An 8,306-nucleotide genomic window follows, 5' to 3' on the forward strand; every position below is an offset into this window, starting at 1 on the left:
AATTTAAACACAATAACAGTGCTTCGCCTGTGATGTACCTGTTTGTTTGTTTGTTTACCTGTTTGTTTATTTTCTGTTTTGTTGTTTTATTTTTAAGTTTGTTATTATTTCCGCTCAACAAACAAGAATAAGAATGTAAGACGTCATCGTGCATAATTTCAACAAATCTTGGAAACAAAATCCAAAAGGGACAATAAACAGTGATTTAACTGTATCCATTGTACCATTTCTACCTACTCATGAAGGATTCGTTATAAATTGATGATGAATACTGATATGAACTTTAGACTCATAGTCACGTTCAGTGAACCCAATGATTTTAAACGCGGGGTATGCAGTGTACATGGAGTAAATGAACAAATGTTACTCACTGCTTGATCTTACAGGGTAAGTTCATTATTGCAATTACATATAAACTGATATAAAATTGTGTAAACGTTATCATGTCTAATACCGTTAGCCAAATACAGTGAAATAGTAGCATAAAGTGAGTGTACATTTCTGGATAAATTAGTGGCATGCGTGCGCCATTATGTGTACTATATACAGTGGTATACAGGTTGTGACAAAAAAAATTAAACAATTTAGAAAATCGTATTAGGCAAACATGTCACTTATTGATTATATTTAATTTTACTTGGTCGTCAAGGTACTTTTAAAGCTACATAAGCTTTATTTGAATAAAAATCGGTGGTCGACCAGCGAAGATATGACCAATTGGGTAAAAGTATAGTCCTAAAACAGATGGGCCACTTTCGTGTCTTTTTGTAGTAAAAGTGACTGAATTGAGTTGAACCATGAACCATCTGGTCGGTGCTCTTAAGATGTTTAATTTCAAACAATGGGGCATTTTTAATTTATGATTTTGAAATTAATATCATATTATTTATTTACTTTGTCAATTAAGTGAAAGAAACGACATTTGATTTTGTTCTGAAATCGTTCACGATAAAGCATGAGAGTTCAGTTTACGTGGTACAAACTTCATGTGCAAAATTGGCAAAAAGTGGCCCAATTCATAGCGTTTGAACCTGAACTAGGAAAAACACCAAGTAATTTTTTTTGTTAGCCAAGATATTATTGATTCCAATGAATATCACATTTACGCCACGACCCCTTTTATTTTATTTTTTTTAAGAAAAAAAAATTCAATTGCTAATCATGAAAGTCGATTTTACTCAATTAAAGCTTGATATGCGCGAAAATGTCAAAAGTGGCCTAACTCGCTTTCTGGACGATTTAGTCAATTAAGCATAGCGTTTGAGCCACACTAGTATAGAAGCGAATTACAATTGTATAATTTTATTGTTACAGACTGTATATTCCTGATTATCACACGCAGGCTTACTTCCGTGTTTTGTGTTGACCGAGGTAGTTTTGATAACGCGGATCAACAGACATTTTTGGAAATAAGGAAATAAGTACACGTATTTTTGTTCGAGCAAATCAGACCTGCCGTTTTCATAATACGAAGATTTATTCTATGCATTTTATTGTTTATATCAATAACTAATGGAATTAATTAGATAACATGACTGAAAGTAGTCATGAATATGCATTGCCTGACTGAAAGTAGTCATGAATATGCATTTCTTTGTAAATTGTAAATACCCAGCCCCGGTACCCAGCAAACACAAAACGTTTTCGACATCATTCGCAAAAGGTTGTCAGAAAACGTTTAAATGTCGGGTTATATAAAGGGCACGGTGGCGCAGCGGTACGGGCTCTACCTCGCAATCGGAGGGTTGCGAGTTCGAGCCCCGGCGGTGCCATCGTGTTGTGCACTTGGGCAAGGCACTTTACCTCACTTGCCTCTCTCTACCCAAGGGTGAAATGGGGAGCTGTTAGGGATATTGTCCATTGAGCGCCGCCCAAAGGTATGAGCATGCCTTGGGCATTGTATGGCAGCTGACATATTCTAACGACGGCGGAATAAATGTAAAGCGCTTTGATACATGTGAAAGGCGCTATGTAAATGTCAACATTTATTTATTTATGTAAGGGTATATACAGAGTATAAAACGTTTTCATAACCTTAAAAAACTATTTTTGATAATCCACTGCTCAGCAAACAAAAATGTTTTACAGCAAACGTTTAAATGTCGGGTTATATAAAGGGTATAAAAACGTTTTAATAACATTCCAAAAACATTCTTGAAAACTTGATACAAAACATTCTAAACATAATGTTATTTTGGGGTTGAAAAAATATTTTGCGAAAAATGCTTGCCCAAAATATTTTCGATAACGTTTTAAAAACGTTTTCATGACCTTTATATAACCCGACATTTAAATGTTATTAAAAGGTTTTGAAAGAAATATTTCAGAACATTTTTGTGTTTGCTGGGTTCAAATATTTTAACATAATGTTTTTTAAGTATTGACACAATATTTGGCAAAAATGTTTGCAAAAATAGTTCACAATAACATTTTTTGAAAACATTTAAACATATTGTTGTAGTGTGTTTTCATACAAAACGTTTTAAACGTTATCATGACCTTTATATAACCCGACATTTTAATGTTATTAAACGTTTTATCTAAACCAAAAGCCAAAATATAACTTATTCAAAACGTTTTTAAAACGTTTTTGTGTTTGCTGTGTACTCGTAACAATGATTTTGAAAGAGATTTGTTTGTGGACGCAAATGTATTTGCTTTTTTCTTTATTCAGAAACAATGTATTATAGTTCGTTAAGGTGGTACTTTACACCCTTGATAAATTTGTGACAATTTTTGCATTTTTCTCAAAAAATAATAACACACTTGTAACAAAAGTTATGTATATTATATGGGAAATCATAAAAACTTTGCTTTGCACTTTCTCGATAAAAGAGTATCCGATTTGTCTCAAATTTGAGAATGATGATCATACTCCTTTAGCGCATTATTACGATAAGTTTATTCAAAGCAAGTTCTGAGTAACTTATATTTGCCTGGGTGAAACTGACATTACAACTGAAACGGCAGCTTTTAACAATTTGTTCTAAGCCCAAAATTTGCCGTTTTTACCAACAAAAACTATGGTGCTTTTTGGTAAGTTAACAATTTGGTTTGTAGCTCCATCCCAACAAGAAAAGTCTTTCAAAAATATACATTGCATGTTCTATCATCGGATGGAAGGAGGAGTTTTGTAAATTAATTTGTATTATCTATAAATATTGTCCATCAGATTGGAATAGACGGTGTTTGGAAAATGGGTCAAGTGTTGACGTCATCGTCTGAATGTCCTTTTGACACCCTCACTGATGATGCTCTCATTATCATCTTTTCATTCCTCACTCTATATGAACGTCTTATGGTCATGAGGTATGTAGCTAAGAAGGGTACGTGTCTGGGTGTAAACCAGTAGCGTAGCTAGCGGTGTGCGGAGTAGGAGGTAGAGTGACCCCGACAAAAAACAAACGGAAGAGAAACTCTGACCAAAAATGAAAGAAAAAAAATCGGGAAGGCAGGGGAAACGAAAAGGGGCAAGGAGCCCATTTTTCACCAAAATTCACCCCGATCATGGCCTCAAATAGTGTAAAATACCATATCCTACGCGCGCACATTGTCACAATAAAGTCCTTTACACCCCGATCATGGGCCAAAATTGTGTAAAACACAAACTTTTTCTTGTACAGTTTCTCTAAAAAAACGGTATATGTATTATATCCCACCAATAATACCGGGTCAAAATAATGTAAACTGAAAATGTTTTCGTCAGTGATCCAAAAATGTTTATTTTGCCCCCTGCCCCCCCCCCCAAGCAAGATGGCTTTCCCCCTGGTGTGCACTAGGGTGTGCTGAGGTACCCAAAACAACTAACGAATCCCTGAAAAAAAACCCACATTGCTCGTGAGTCAAAACAAATCTCAAATACAAAAACACGTAGAGCAAAATTAAGAGAAACTCCCATAAAGAGGCAACAAAAGAAAGTCACAAAATATGGTTCGTACTTGACCAACCTGCGTATTTAGAAAAATGAGTTATCTATTATTTTGTGGCACATAATTTCTTATTGGAATGTTATATTTTCCTTTGTACTGTCTTTCATTTCACAGAGTTTCTAAAAGATGTCATAGAATACTGTCTAACCCTCAAGTCTGGACACATGTTGATTTCTGGCAAGAACAACAATTGACAATGCCAAGGAAGAAATTGATAGCTAGCAGATACAGAAAGGCTTGGATGTTTCCCAATGACAAAGAATCTGTTCTGGATTTCCTGAAGAAGTACACCAGTGGCTCATTGAAATCTATTTACCTTAAGGTCGTAAGCAATGATATCCTAATGCATCTTAAGAAATATTGTGGCAATCTGGAAACTATTTCCTTCATTTCTGCGACTGATCCACCAAAAACGGCAGATGCTTCAGATAGTTTACACACATTTTTTCCTGAAATGACGCCTTTGCCTAAAACTGTCAAGATATGTGAATTTTTTCAGTTTTGCCTTGGAATGAAAAGCAATGGGAAAACCTGATGATTTGCTTTGCAAATTGTACCAATCTTTGGCGTCTGAAACTCGACGGAGTGACATTGACCCCAAAGGGTTGCGTGGCACTATCTGATTCAAAAGTGACTGACCTAAGCTTTCTTAACACGCAGGTAGCTGGAAGACCCAATCCTCAACTAAATGCAGCGTTAATGCCACTCCACAAGTTGACCAAAATGAAATCCTTCAGAATTTCAACCATTGCTCCAGAAAAAAACCAAAAATGGGTCAACCTGGACAAGTTTTTACGTGGTATCTCTGACCAATGGCAGGAGTTGAGGTGTCTACTACTGATTGGAATACAGGCACTGTCATATGAAACCTTCGCTCTGATGACCTCGGCATTGACACAACTGCAAATATTGGAACTCTACGGCAACACGATTACAGATGAGAACATCAGCCTCATTGCCAAACACCTGAAGAAGCTTACAATTCTTAAGCTTACAGATGGAATCTATACACCAATTGGTATCAGGGTGTTGGGCGGTCACCCTTCTATCGAAAAACTTTATCTATTGCAGAACCAACAGCTACAGCAATCACCAGAGTGGCTTTTGGCAGCGTATGATGTCATTATTTCCCTTCCTAAGATAAGCTACGTGAAACTGATAGGAAACAGGATAATAGCACTACATGCTAAGGAGAAGATACCAAAGATGACTAGGGAAGTTGAGATACAAGTTGAGAACTCTGAAGTTCGCTTTGATGAAGAGTGGTGGAGAGATAGGCGGCACTATAGAATGGACTAGACTGCATTTGAACACTTTGAGGACCCAGCAAATAGGTTCTTAAAACGTTATAAATCGTCATTTTGGATTTTTAGATTGACAAAACCAAGTGAATATTTGGTACTCACTACAATATTTCGTCCTACTCATCGGAGGACTTCATCAGGTATGACTGATATGGTCAGCTGATCCACTAAATCGTGTTATATGAAAATGTTTTTAAAACGTTTTGTATGAAAGACACTCTAATAACATATTAAAAAATGTTGTCAAAATGTCATTATGTCAACTCTTTAATAACATTTTGTTGAAATGTTTTGCATCTAGTTTTCAAAAATGTTTTTAGATCGTTATTAACGAATAATTGAAAATAAAAAAAATTGATAAAAATAAAATTTTCTTGGTTCATTCAGGATACAAACATTTCTAATTATTTACACATTTGTGATGCAAAATCAGTCGGAACTCGGAAATATTGATTTTGAGATACAGCCAAACAAAGGAAATATTTCCTTTTGTTTCCTGTTATTTTGGAAATTCTATAATTGCTCATATCTTTTTCGAACTAGTTGTTCAATTTCATTGGGGTTTTCTGCAAAATCCAGCTTTCTAAATGCTTTTTACTATTCCATAAGAAACTGAAAATTAAATATTTCCGAGTTCCGACTGATTTTGTTTGATCGCATCTCATTTAGTTATGTTAAAAAAAACAAAAAACTTGTAATTCAGCCTAAATGTAATCTATAATGGCTGGCGCCTACAATGTATATTCCAATTGCTCGTAAGTATTATTATATTATAATCCCAATTCAATTACGTCCACACGTTTGATCTTAGTAGGAAACCATAGTTATGCGCACAACCATGACTACCATAGTAATGGGCCAGAAAATAAGGGGTTAACCCAAAACTAATTGCAACAGAATCCATTAAATCACCATTGATTTTTAGCAAAGCATATTAAATAACACATCACGAAATGACTAAATTTCACCCCCTGCATAAGCGACCATTTTGGATTTATGCAAATTAGGCACTGTTCCACTGTTTGGATTTTGGGGGACTTTTTATATGTTTTGTGTGAGCTTTTGGGAGATGTGTATAAAATGAATTCTATTGCAATTAGTGGTGGATGATCTTTTAATTTGACTGGCCTATGCGACTGGAGATTTGACTCAACCAGGCCAGATGCGGCAAATTTGAAATTGATATATCAAGATTATATTTAAATACATTATAAATGTGTATTGTTTACATCATTACGTCATTACAGCTTGTCACTCGTCCGATTCGAACCACGAAAAAACATTTGCACTTTTCTTTCCATTAACGTTATATCGTGAAATTCCACATAGCGGAGGAGTTAGTTTTTTATTTAAGGAAAATATTCTTGGCGATGACCCCATATTGACAATGGCTAAAATTAATATGCTGCATAAGTTCTGGAAAGAGTTCGGCGACGGTTCGCCATTTTTTTTCTTCAGATTTTGAAGTCATTTAGTAGACTTGCTTACCAGTCGTTTTCATTATCCTAACTACAGTTTAAACATTGAAAAGTCAACTTCGACGTACGTGATGCGAACAATTCTTGCCGTACCTTTTTTTGATTCCGGTTACGTTTGCGGCCACGCATCGGTATAGGGATGACCGGTTCATGTGTATATTAGAATTCTGTGATTTAAAAAGAGAAGCCTATACAATCGATTATTTAAATAGAACAGGCACTATTAATAAATGGATGAAATTTTGAAAGACTAAAAAGACACGAAGACTACATTAATGCAGCACTGAGACACCCACTTCAGGAATATAGTCTCCACCGTTTATATATAGGAGAGCGGTGAAATTATATAGGATTGAATTATTAAAGATGTAGAAGACTTGTGTTGTAATATATAAATCAGAGTGAATGGTGATCAGATCAAGCGAAATCAATTGAATGTGTATAAAATGATATTGAAATTCATCCAAAACAAAGGAAATTAAAACATTTCTGTTTTCTAAATTACTTTTCTGTTATTTGGTGCCGGTGATATAGTTACAATAATAATAAATAATAACAATACAAATAATTCTTGAAATATTTATTCAGCAAAAAGTAGATATTGTTACTTTAAATATAGAAGACGAAAATGAACAAGTTCTAATTAATTGGAGAGAGGACACTTCTGCTGCCTTTTTTTAAGTATTCCCATGTAATATATTACATTAGATAATAAGAGATTATAGGGGTACTACACCCTCGATAAATTTAGTGTCTATTTTTGCATTTTCTCAAAAACTAATAACACAGTGGTAACAAAGTTACGTATATTATAGGGGCAAGGAATCCAATTACTACACTGGAATTTCAGTGACCCAAGACAAGCGGTTTGTTATTTATGATCAGAAATAAGGTACCGCTAGGATGTACCTCGTTTCCTATCATATATACTGAACCGCTTGTCTTGAGTTACTGAGATTTCAGTGTAGTCATTGGATTCCTTGCCCTAATAATATACAGAACTTTTGTTACCAGTGTGTAATTATTTTTTGAGAAAAATGCAAAAATAGTCACAAATTTACCACAGGGGTGTAGTACCCCCTTAAGAGATTAAGAGAATATCTTATACTAGGGTCATTCAATAAGTTCTACCTCCCATCTTATATATAACTTTGATTATGTAAATGGAAGCGTCGTTAGAACCTGGCATAATTATATATGGGAATATTCTCAAACAAATAAGGGCAAACGTATTTTATTTGATATCTTTTCCAGATTTGTGTAGGTGATCTCAGAAGAGAGATATATGATCAGATTTTCCCCGGTTTCGCGGCACTGAATTCTGACTTTATTTTTACTCAGCCTTAGTATTACAAAAAGATATTAAATCTATTGTTGTTTCCATCTACATAATAGGTTATAATAGAAAATATGAAAAGGGTTACTCTTTGCGGAAGCTGAGATATAATGGTGGAGGCAGAACTTGTTGAATGACACTCGTAAATCATATGGAAGTACAAGTAAACGAAAGAAAGTCATATTTACCGAAACTGGTCATTGTAAAAACATCGTAAAAGTTACGAAGTATGGTTTATTTCATTAAAGGTGCATTATTT

The 8,306-nt window shown here is 34.6% G+C and overlaps 1 long non-coding RNA gene across 1 annotated transcript; it reads left to right on the forward strand.

The window, feature by feature from the left end:
- Nucleotides 1-230: 230 nt before the first annotated feature.
- On the forward strand, nt 231-7,443 carry LOC140164589 (uncharacterized). The gene is made up of 3 exons (XR_011860544.1): nt 231-387; nt 3,173-3,309; nt 4,044-7,443. It is a non-coding gene; the product is annotated as an uncharacterized lncRNA (long non-coding RNA).
- Nucleotides 7,444-8,306: the final 863 nt, after the last annotated feature.

This window comes from Amphiura filiformis, chromosome 11, assembly GCF_039555335.1.
Source record: "Amphiura filiformis chromosome 11, Afil_fr2py, whole genome shotgun sequence".
NCBI lineage: Eukaryota > Metazoa > Echinodermata > Ophiuroidea > Amphilepidida > Amphiuridae > Amphiura > Amphiura filiformis.